We start from the raw sequence: 12,173 nt of genomic DNA, 5'->3' as shown, positions 1-12,173 counted from the left end.
GTCGCCTCGCCCGCCGCAGCGCGCCGGGCCGGAGCCCGACTCCCGGAAGCGGCCGGCGGCTCCTGGAGGCCACGCCCCCTACGTCACTTCCGGCGCCTCCCGGAACACACAGAACAGGTTGGAAGAGCACACTATGCCGTTGAAAATAGGAAGTCATTTTCATTGACGCACACTTCTATTTCCGTCCGTTGTCTGAAATATTAGAAAATAAGTAGAATCCAGCATTTGAGACAAGAATGCTTGCCTTCCAGGAACATCCTGGATGGAAGAGGGAAAATGATTTGATTGTTGAGCCCATCTAATAAAAACAGGTTATCCTTGTGTGGTCTGTAATATACTAAAAACAAATGACAACAAAAGCTCGAGTTCAGTGAGTAGATCTTGTCCTCAGCTGATGTACTCTTCAGGGTGTAAGCACACTCCAACCCGTCTTAGGGGTTAACTTGCGTCAAGCTTATGCGCTCCTTCTTGCTGACCTGAGTCTGTAGCAGAAATAACCGACTTCCCTTGGGATTTGCAGACCACTGGCCTTGAGGCGTGAAGGACTAGACCTTCCCAGAAGATAAGGCCTAGCTGCATTCGAAAATAGCCATGGAGTCCAGCAAGTCTGTTCGAGGTCACGTCCACATATGAGTAAGCGCCTGGACACCTGCTTCTCCCCACGTAGCCCCCTCCCTTTCCCCATGCCTTCCCCTCTACAGCCCTCTGGCTCGCCCTGCATGGGGACGATGGTCCATCACCAGCCGTTCCAGGATTTGCTCCTTTGTATGCACGTCTGGCTTCATCCACTGATGGCAACGCTTAGAAATTCGTGGTGTTCAAGGGCCTCCTGGTAGCAGAAGCGCCCGAAATGCTAGCGAGAGAGTTTTCAAAGAAGATGCACGTTCCCAGTCTAGACTGCTCCCAAGCATGTACTTCTCTTCCAGTTTCACTATGTGCAAATCTTCCTGTTCCTAGGGAGTGTGGACGACAGGAGCCAGGGTTACAGGCTGCGAAGGCTCAAGAGAAAACTCACTTGACTCACGGTAGATTCGGGGTGAAGGCTCTGGGACATCAGAACGTACTGTAAACAGAATAATCCGGGCAGCGAAGAACTTAGCTAAGCCCGTTAACTTTATATGATGGCAGCGATAAACCAAGCTGCACAGTTTAGGGACAAATCGTTGCCAAGGCTACGGAATCAAGTCTTTGCGGGCCGCCAGGAGCCGGAGAAACGCAGCGCGCCCCTCTCCCGCGCCTACAAGAACTCGGGGCTCTGGTCCGCGGGGTGAGGCGCTCCCGGCAGCCGGGGCTGGGCAGGCGGAGCAGAGGGCCGCCCCACATCCCTCGCCCCGACTCCAGCGCCCGTCCTCTGTCGGCGATGCACTGCGGAGCCCTGGGTCTTCGCCGGAGGGGGAGAGCAGAGCCTGAGCGCCGCAGGCCGAGCGGACGCGAGCACGCAGCTAGACGCCGTCGATCGCCGAGGAACCGGGTCCCCGAGAGGCTCCTTTTGTGTAAGAACCTGGAGGTTTGGGTTTGTCTAGGATCTGCGCTCTCGGCCCACGCCGTCGCGGTCCCCACGCCTGCCTCGGGTTCTCGGAGCCGCTCGCCCGGCCGCCCGCCCTGCCCCGCCACCTGCCCCGCGCGCACCCGGTCTCTCCTTGAGGGCAGGCTGGCGCCCGGCCTGTGGCCCCCGGACCCAGGTGGATTACTCCCCGGCTCTGCCCGGCCCCTTCCCCCGCGTTTCTCCGCGACGCGCACGGAAGCAAGGACCACATCACTTCGACGCGAACATCCGGGAGAAACACGCTTTGGTAGATCCTGCTGCGCGCCACAGCCCTCGGAACGCATTTCGTGGGACGCCAGCGGACAGCGCCGCTCAGGCGCATGGCGTAGACAGCGTTCGTGGCCTCTACCTGTGCGTCCGCCGGGGCGGCTTCAAGCTCCGACTTGGCTTGGCGGTGGCGCCCGGGGCGTGGGCAACGGTGGACGCCGCCGCGAACGGACATGGTTAGATGGGACTAACAGCTGCGACTGGTGAACTGGGCGCACTGCTGGGTGGGCCTCACCGGTGGGTGGGCCTCACCCAATCAGCTGAAGGTCTTAAGAGAAAAAAACAGATCTAACCCCAAGAAGGACTTTTGCCCCAAAACTATAACGTGGAAATCCTGCCTGAGTTCTCAGCCTGCCAACCTGCTTAGCAGGTTTCAGACTTAGCAACCCCCGCAATGGCCTGAGCCAATTCCTAAATAAATAAATAAATAAATAAATAAATAAATAAATAAATAATCATATTCTATTTTTCTGGAGTACCTTTACTGATAAAATTCATCCTTAAAGTCCTACTAATGCCCATACCCATTTTCTTTATATACCGTACCAGTTCTTCCTGGCAGAATTGTTCCTTGATTTTTGCTCATTTATCTTTCCAATTAGATTATAATACATCGTGTGAATCCATATTTTACTTTTTGTATATACCCTTAAAATGCATGACATATATGTATGCAATGACCATTCTTTTTTTTTTTTTTAAAGATTTTATTTATTTGAGAGAGAGAGAATGAGAGATAGAGAGCACGAGAGGGAAGAGGGTCAGAGGGAGAAGCGGACTCCCTGCTGAGCAGGGGGCCCGATGTGGGACTCGATCCCGGGACTCCAGGATCATGACCTGAGCCAAAGGCAGTCGCTTAACCAACTGAGCCACCCAGGCGCCCTGCAATGACCATTCTTTTCTTTTTTAAGACTTTATTTATTTGACAGAGAGAGACAGCGAGAGAGGGAACACAAGCAGGGGGAGCGGGAGAGGGAGAAGCAGGCTCCTGGCTGAGCAGGGAGCCCAATGCGGGGCTCGATCCCGGGACCCTGGGACCATGACCCGAGCCGAAGGCAGACGCCCATCGACTGAGCCGCCCAGGCGCCCCTGCAATGACCATTCTTTGCACATGTAACATCTCCAGAAATCTGTACTAGTCAAATCACCAGGCAGAGAGCTGTTCTCTCTACTTTTTGAAAATGTTTGGCTGCAAAGGTCAAATTATTGACATTTACAGTATGCACTTATTATTTTCACTTAAGCTACATCAAGAAATAATCCTACTTTTAAAACTTCCTCAATTTATGGTTTCCCATTGTTTTGCAAGCAACCTATCAAAAAGGCCAAAGATGGGGCACCTAGGTGGCTCAGTCTGTTGAGCCTCTGAGTCTTGGTTTTGCTCAGGTCCATGATCTCATGGTGGTGAGACTGAGCCCACAATGGGATCCACACTCAGCGGGGAATCTGCGTAAAGATTCTCTCCCTCTGCCCCTCCCCACCGTGTACACTGGCTCTCTCAAATAAATAAATCTTTTTAAAGGTAAAAGTTTACTTCACCTTGTTTCTATTTTCTCTGCTATTAAACATAAACGCCTTCTGAAGTCATTCTCCAGAGAAGCAAATTCACATCTCCACGGCTCAGTAACATAATGAGCTGGAGGGTGATGCCAATGAGGTCTGGCCCAATAATGCCAGATCTTAATTTGTCAAAATAAAATGGAAATCCCAATTTTTACATAAAATCTCTAAATTTTTTAAGTTGGCAACAAATTCAATTCTTAAAAACAACCAATGAGCTACACAAGTGTCTGCCAAATGTATCTGAACCTTTGGCTGCCAGTTTTCATCTCTGGCATAATTCCTACTGCCAAAAAGCTCAGTGCATCAGCACATTTCATGGGAGAATTCCTCCAGTTGGTTGAAAATTCCTCAAATATACAGGTCTTCTGTGAAAGCCTATATTTTAAATTTCAAGGTGTCTAACTTCAGGGAGATTTAACGTTGTATCCACTTATGTCTTATTTTTGTCATATTTATTGACTTCCTTCTGGCCTGGAAACTTCAACCTCCCAAGTATTTCCTACCTAAGTCTTGAAACAGGGCGAAACAATAGAAGTACTCTGATGGCAGTAGGTATGAACAATTAGCACCTCCAGAGTTTTCTTGGTTGGTATTTATTCATACCATCCCCATAAAAATAAGAATATAGTGAAATACCCAATTTTTATATATTTTCTAATTTATAAACTTTTTAATTTCTCGTCTTAATAGTGAGAAGTATATTTCATTCAAGGTAGAAGACAACACCAATGCTTCTCAGACTGTTTATTCCAAGGTTGAAAAGATAAACTAATGCATAATGAGGACAGAAGCATCCAGATAATTAGAGTGGACCGTGCGGGAGCTGAGCTTGAAACATCTACTGGTTTTTAGCATAAGAAAATCACAAGGATGCAGGAGAAGCCTTACAGACTGTGGTACCTGATGTCTCTTCAATCCCACTACCAGTATGTGGTCAAGTTCAGCGGGAGTACTGGATGGCCAAAGGAAATTCTGGGATTGTTTTCCCCCAGAGAAGAAATGTGTATCACTGAGATTTAAAAGTACAAAAAGAGGACATATGAATAAAGTACAGAGTTAAGGATACAAATATACATCATAACTCTTTGCCAAAAACTGTGCCTTTCCCCGAAGCTGACAAAGTGCACAGCAAGGACTAAAATTTCATGTGCTGCTTTGGTATCTTTGAGCCTTGAGGGGACCCAGAGGCATAACCATGGGTTCTCCTGCTCTCGCTAGATATGCCTCCCACCCAGCAGGAAGTGCTCCCCACCTGACTATTCCACATCAACTAGACTAGCTGTACCCCAGCTCATCCTCAACCTAAGAGGTTTCACCTCCTTGCCTGCACAGAAAATTATTCAAACAATGACATCCTCCCAAGAAAACCAGGGGTCACCTCATCCTCTTGTTTCTACAAAAGCCTGAATCCCAAAGCCCCTGTTTGTTCACTGGGCTCCCAAATGGCCCTGGGCTGTGTGATTGATAAGCTACTGTCAAGCCCATCTGTCCAGCGTCAGGTGTCCTGTGTTTGGCCATCCTCAGAATACTGAGGTGGACTACCCCCTCACCAACAGGGGGAAGGAGAGACAAAAGGGCAAGCTATAGTCATTTTATTTTTTATTTCTTTTTAAAGATTTTATTTATTTATTTTAGAGAAAGAGAGAGCATGCACAGAGGGAGGGGCGGAGGGAGAGGGACAAGCAGACTCTGCGGTGAGCATAGAGCCCAAGTGGGGCTCAATCCTATGATCCCGAGATCATGACCTGAGTTGAAATCAAGAGTCGAATGATCAACTGACTGAGCCACCCAATAGTCATTTCAAAACCTAATTCCTGGGGCACATGGCTGGCTCAGTCAGAAGAAAAGGCGACTCTTGATCTTTGGATCATCAGTTTGAGCCCCACGTTCGGTGTAGAGATTACTTAAATAAAAACTTAAAAAAACCCACAACTAACTCCCTAGCTTACCCCTCATTTACAAGACTTTAAAAACAACATCACATTCCCCACTCATCCTTCTAAGTTCTCCTTTGCAAGCATGCATACTAACAGTCTCAGTGGTCCTCTGTCCAAAACATGGAAGCCACTGTATCATCAAGATATTTAGGGTGTGATGATAGTGACCTCAAGAAGAAGTACAGACGGACCGCAAAGGACACTGGAAGACCAAGAGAAAGAGAAACATTCAGAGCAGACACCAGCAGTATGTGAGCAGTCTGGTCCCATGATGTTACCAGCTTCTTTCAGTCTGATGTATGACATTACAATCCATTCCAATTTGACTGCCTAGAATAATAATGAAATGGATATACCACATTCCTGATTTCTTGAATTTACTACACAGTGATAGGGTCTATATTCATCATAGCTTTCTGAAGTGTTCAGTAAGTCCTGATTTATGATTAAAGGCTTTCTTACAATTAGGATACACACACAGACTTCTGCCCTCTGTGGATTCTCTGATGACGAAGGCTTGAACTCTGAATGAAGGCTCGTCCACACTCCTCACACTGATGGGGCTTCTCCCCATTATGGATCCTCAGACGCTGAGTAAGGCTGGTGCTCCCTCGGAAAGCTTTCCCACATTCCTTACGTGTGTAGGGTTTCTCCCCAGTGTGGCTTCTCTGATGTTCCATGAGTCCTGACCTCTGACTGAAGGCCCTCCCACACTCATCACATGTGAAGGGTTTCTCTCTAATGTGGATCCTCAGATGTCCAATAAGGTGGGAGCTTTGACTAAAGGATTTACCGCACTCTTTACACCCATAGGGTCTCTTCCCAGTATGAATTCTCTGATGAAGAACCAGGCCTGTGTTTAGACTGAAGGCTTTCCCACATTCGTTACATTGATAGCATTTTATTTTATTGTGAATTTCCTGGTGTGAAAGAAGGGCTGATTTATAACTGACAGCTTTCCCACATTGATTACAGTGATAAGGTTTCTCTCCAGTGTGGATTCTCCAGTGATGAACAAGCCCTGAGCTCTGAGCAAAGGCCTTTCCACACTCCTTACATTTGTGTCATTTTACTCCCGTGGGGTTGACCTTTTGCTGTTCTGATTTACCTTCATATTGAAAAGTTTCTCCATACCTTGCATCCTGGAAAACACTCAATGAATTCCTTTCTGCAGAAATCTGCTTTGGAGCTAATTCACCAGTCACAGTCCTGGTTTCATCTCCTGCTGGAAGAGCAAGTCAATTACTTAAATGCCACATGCCCATATAAGGGGTTTAATGGAAGATTAGGGTAAATAATCAAGAACCATCATCCTAATGGTTTTTGACACTCACTGCACCTATGAGTCATAGAGAATAAAAATAAATAAGTAAAAGCCTTTTGAGCCCTCACTGGGATCTAAAAACTCAAAATGGTAGGAAATGAAAATTTCCCAAGAATCTTCAAAAGGTCCCGCAATGTTTATATACCTTCCAGTTTTCACCCCCCGTGTAGTCTTCCTATGCAGGATCTAGGCTGGCCTGTGACCTACTTCATTCAACAGAATGTGGTGGAAGAAAAGCTGTGTCAGCTCAAAGACAGACTTTTTACACAGGTGCATTTGCATCTCTGCGATCCCTGAGCGACTGTGTGAGAAGGGTGGACAGTCGGCTAGAGAGACTACAGGAGGAGCGAATGAGAACCTGAGGCTTAGCCGCCCCAGAGTCTCACTAAGTGCAATTTTCTGGCCGTCTCCTGCTCAGGTATGAGCCAAGGGAGTAAAGTATTTTGGGCATCCTGGTCCAGGAAGCCCCTGGCTAACTACAGCTCCCACCGGCATCACAAGCAGCAGAGACATCACCCTGCTTCTTGTAGTCACCCTCAGAGCTGCAGGACAGAATATAAGGGATGTTCCCTTCAGCCACTAGGTTTTGGGGGTGGTTTGGTACATGGAAATAAACAGCTGATCAGCCAGCCTTTGGTGATAGGACAACACCATGAGCTAGGTAATAGATATAGAAACTGAAACTGAAAACTTACATAAGTGGCCTATGATCACATGGCAGGTAAGCGGTCAGGTCTGGCCTAGAACACAGGTCTGTGGGAATCCAAAGCCTGTGCTCTTTGTTTACAAAGGAATAGATACTTCTGGTAAAAATGTCAACAGTACAAAAGGTATGAAAGTAAAAAGTCCAAATCCTCATTTATCTTTCTCCACCACCCTATGTCCTCCCTTCCACTTTCTTCAGCAGTAACCATGGCAGCTTCGCAGTCTGTGTAATGCATCTCCTACTCTTCATTCAGCGGCTGTCAATCTGCGACTGCATTTATAGGAACTTTTTTCCTCCCAGTATTTTCAGACAAGTGCCAGCGATTTTTACATAAAGACACCCACTGAAGCATCATTCATAATAACAAAAATACTTGAAACAGCTTAAATGTACATCAGGAGAAGACTAGTAAGTTAATTATAACGTATGCATGCAACACAAAACTAAAGACGTATTAAAGAATAAAGTAGTTCTATGGATAAGAGCAGTATTGTTTCTTCAGGCTGTATCCAGGCCACACACATTTACTGCAACTGAGTGAAGGAACTAAGACCATGGCATCCACAGATTTAACTACAGCGGAAAGGCAGGACGGCAGAGAGGATCATCTTGTGCACCGCTGTGGCGGCAGCGCTTGCCGTATTGCTGGACACACAGTTAATGCTCAATGAATGTCTGATGCATGAATGAATAACGTCCTGAATACTCGCATTAGGTTAATAAAAAAGAAGCAAAATACAAAGTGATGCGTATGTGTGTTAAGATGTACCCACATTTGTGTTAATCAGGGAGGCATGGAAAACACTATCCTGAAGAAAGCTTTTTAGTTTCACAGATCGCTAGCAACAGCTGTGACATGTCATGCAGGCTATGCAGGAAAGCGCAAAGGTCGGTCAGGAGGCAGAAGGGGAGAATGGGGAGGGGAGATGGTCTAGAGCCTTTACTGGAGTTTTCCCAAGAAGGAATAGGCAAGGTAGGGTAGGTATGCTGAGATGGCTTAGGATTGGATAGTTTGAATAATTTTGGCCGGCTCTGGGCTGTAGGGATGTTCTCTAATGGTCCAATACCTGGCCCTGGGGTGATTTACAGCAGGGGAAATAGGGGCTTGGCGTGTGAGCGTTTGATAAAGGAGATGGCTAGGGAGTGGGCTCTGGATTGTTTGGTTTGTATATGAAAGGGGTGCTTGCAGGAGGGGTTCTCTGCTGTCTCTAGGAAACAGCTAGCCCTGGGAGGGGCAGTCTCACCAGGATCAAGGCCCCAAATGCCAGGGCATCAAGAATATAGAAAATAAGAAGAGTCAATACAGTATAATACTACTTGACCTAAAAGAGGGACAGGGGCTTGAAAAACACATGGAATGATTTTAGAATATATATTAGAGAATGTTAACAGTGGTTAACTCATGGGAATGGAACTTTTATTTTCATTTTATGTCCTTCTCTACCTACTACAATTTTAAACATATAAACTACTACTATTGTTCTATAATAGCACTTTTAAAAACTAATTAAAAAATATAATACTAGGACCCATTATAGTAAATCTGTGGTAGATCTGGGCATCTATCTATCTATCTATATATATATAAATACACAGGAGGAGCGAATGAGAATAATGAGAATATATATATATATATATATATATTTTAAGATTTTATTTTTTTATTTGACAGATCACAAGCAGGGGGAGTAGCAGAGGGAGAGGGAGAAGCAGGCTCCCCACTGGGCAGGGAGACCAACATGAGGCTCAATCCCAGGACTCTGGGATCATGACTTCAGCCAAAGTCAGATGCTTAATTGACTGAGCCACCCAGGTGCCCCTGGGCATCTATATCTATATCTATATTTTAAAGACTTTATTTATTTATTTGAGAGAGAGAGAATGAGAGATAGAGAGCACGAGAGGGAAGAGGGTCAGAGGGAGAAGCAGACTCCCCACAGAGCAGGGAGCCAGATGCGGACTCGATCCCGAGACTCCAGGATCATGACCTGAGCCGAAGGCAGTCGCTTAACCAACTGAGCCACCCAGGCACTCTGGGCATCTATATTTTTAAACAGCTCCTTGGTGATTTTGGATTCACAGTTAGAATTGAAGACCACTATCATAACCAGTAAAAACCAATAAAAAAACAACCACATATCCCAATTCAAAATTAAATCAGCTCTGGGGTGCCTGGGTGGCTCAGTTGGTTAAGCCTCTGACTCTTGGTTTCAGTTCAGGTTTATACCTCAGGGTCGAGACATGGAGCCCCGAGTGGGGTTCTGTGCTCAGTGCAGAGTCTGCTTGAGATTCTCTCTCCCTCTCCCTTCGCGCCTTCCCCCTCCCCTGCTCTAAAATAAATAAACCTTTTTTTTTAAAGATTTTATTTATTTATTTGACAGAGAGAAAGAGGGAGAGAGAGAACACAAGCTGGGGGAGTGGCACGCAGAGGGAGAGGGAAAAGCAGGCTCTCCACAGAGCAGGGAGCCCGGTGTGGGGTTCGAACCCAGGACCCTGGGATCATGACCTGAGCCCAAGGCAGACACTCAACCAACTGAGCCACCCAGGAGCCCCTAAAATAAATAAATGAATCTTAAAAAAAAATTAAATCTGCTCTGGATATGCTCACTTCTAAACAACCTTTTGGTGTTAAATTTATTCAATCCCCAGACATCATTTTTCTCACCAGAAATACTCCTTCCTAGCAGATGCTATATATGCAGTGCTTTAAAAAAAAAAAAAATCAGAAGATTCACATTTTAAGGCTTACCATTCTCTTGCACAGGACTGTACTCCCAAGGATTGCACTTTGGCTGGAGAGTCAGCAGCCACTCTGCAAGGCTTACGAGTCCTGCTCCCTTCCATAGCACTTCTTGTCCGTAGCGTGCACTGGCTTGAACCTAAGGATGTACAAGTAGAGCTGGGTTTATAAAAGGATCAGAGATATCAGGCAATAGCTAAAACCTCAAAATTTGATTTAAAAAAATTTCTATGGATACAGGGAACAGAATAAAGAAACCAGTGTCTTAATCGATTCACAAAATAAATAAGTAGCATAGCTTTAAAGAAAAACAAAAAGAGGGTGCCTGGGTGGCTCAGTCGGTTAAGGTCATGATCCCAGGGTCCTGGGATTGAGCCCCACATCGGGCTGCTCGCTCAGGGGGAGTCGGCTTCTCCCTCTGACCCTCCCCCGTCTTGTGCTCTCTCTCACAAATAAATATAATCTTTAAAAAAAATCCCCTTGCTTACACATGCCCACTCTTTGCTGGTAGACCCTTGGTGCGCTAATAAATGAACAATGGATTAACCTTTTTCCACCTGTTGTCTTTTACCTCCGAGTTCTGCCTCCAGGTCCTCCAGCCCAGTCACCGCCTCCTCCCCGCTCCCCGGACGACATCCTCGCACCCGGGCCTGCAGCTCCTCGGGCAGGATGGTCAGGAACTGCTCCAGCACCAGCAGCTCCACGATCTGCTCCTTGCTGTGCGTCTCGGGCCGCAGCCACTGACGGCGGAGCTCCCGGAGCCGGCTCGGGGCCTCTCTGGTCCTGGGACCTCCTGGTAACAGAAGTGTCTGAAGCGTTGATGGAAAAGCTCCTGATGAAGGTGCACCTTGCCTAGCCGCCTAGGCTTCTGCTCCCAAGAATGGCCCTCCTCGTCGTGCACCTTCACCGCACTCAGCCCCTCCTGTTCCTCCGCAGCGTGGAGCACAGGACTCGAGGCTGCGCCCTCTCTCAGCTCGGTGGACATCTTGCACGACAATCGCTCAGGACCGGAGTCACTGGTCTTACATCCCAGGAGTCAGGAAGAAACTCAGGATCGGGCTAGTCCTGTGGGAGGAGCACCCGCTCTTAACACCGCAAGGTAACCAGGGCAGTCAGGAGCTGCACGACTTCGGGCCGACTCGCCAGCAGGGTGGGAACACTCCCGAGCAGTGGACGAACCACCTGCTAACATGCCCGGCACGGAGATGTGAGTCACTGAGAACGTGGGCCTGACTGCTGATACACAAAAACCAAAAAGCGACATAAACCGCAGTGTTAGAAGTGCTATCGTGCGGGAAGAAGGCCACCGCCTCAGAAAGACACGGCGCAAACGTAGAACGGAGAGCAGAGCACGTGAGCCACGCGCCAGGGCGCCCGTTGGCTCCCGGGCTGCCGGGCCCCACGGGACGGGTGTCGGGCCGCCCCAGGCCCCGCGCGAGGGAAGGGCTGTCGTCCCACTCTCGTACGCCCACGGCGGAGCGGGGCGCGGAGTGTCCGCAGTGTCCCCGGAAAAGCTCTGGGACCTTTAGGAGACTCCTGTCACTCGTCAGGGGGCGAGACACGAAAGCCCCCCGAAGTGGCTGCAGGGTTCGCCCGGGGAGCAGAGCACTGGGCACCTGTCGGTGCGCGCAGTCCCCGCGGGGTGACACGGAAGAACCCCGCTCCGGTGTGTCTCACTGTCGAAATACGAAACGAGGGACAAAGCGCCACGGAGGCGCGTCACCCGCCCTCGCGCTCACGTGCGGGGGAGCCGGGACACCGCCTCAGCGGCCCGCGCTCCCGCCCTCCCTCCGCCGGCTGCGCCCCAGGGCCGGGGTGCTGCAGCCGGCGCGCGTGCGAGCAACCGGAGGGCGGCCGGGGCCGCCGCGGGGAAGGGAAAGCCTGGGGGCCACCGCGGCAGCTAACCCCGAGCGCAGGCGGCGCGCGGCTCAGGGCGCTCCGCCCCGTCGCCAGGCTACTTCCGGCGCCCGTCTAGGCATCCGGAGGCCCGTCCTCTCTATGGTCGCCGGGCTGGGCGGGGGCGCTTCTGCGCCTCAGGCCTCCGCCCGTCCGGCCGCGCGTGTGAAGCTCCGCTGCAGCTGACGTCACGG

General features: G+C 48.9%; 1 pseudogene across 1 annotated transcript; it reads right to left on the bottom strand.

Moving 5' to 3' along the window:
• Nucleotides 1–4,058: 4,058 nt before the first annotated feature.
• Nucleotides 4,059–11,789, bottom strand: LOC114199755 (zinc finger and SCAN domain-containing protein 23-like; annotated as a pseudogene). The gene is made up of 3 exons (XR_015768419.1): nt 10,655–11,789; nt 10,093–10,222; nt 4,059–6,538 (listed from the first exon to the last, which is right to left on the bottom strand). The product of XR_015768419.1 is annotated as a zinc finger and SCAN domain-containing protein 23-like (transcript).
• Nucleotides 11,790–12,173: the final 384 nt, after the last annotated feature.

This window comes from Eumetopias jubatus, unplaced genomic scaffold (assembly GCF_037043125.1).
Source record: "Eumetopias jubatus isolate StellerSeaLion01/CBP00866 unplaced genomic scaffold, mEumJub1_p1.0 scaffold_6, whole genome shotgun sequence".
In the NCBI taxonomy this organism is placed as follows: Eukaryota; Metazoa; Chordata; class Mammalia; order Carnivora; family Otariidae; genus Eumetopias; species Eumetopias jubatus.
This window is presented reverse-complemented; position numbering and strand designations above follow the sequence as displayed.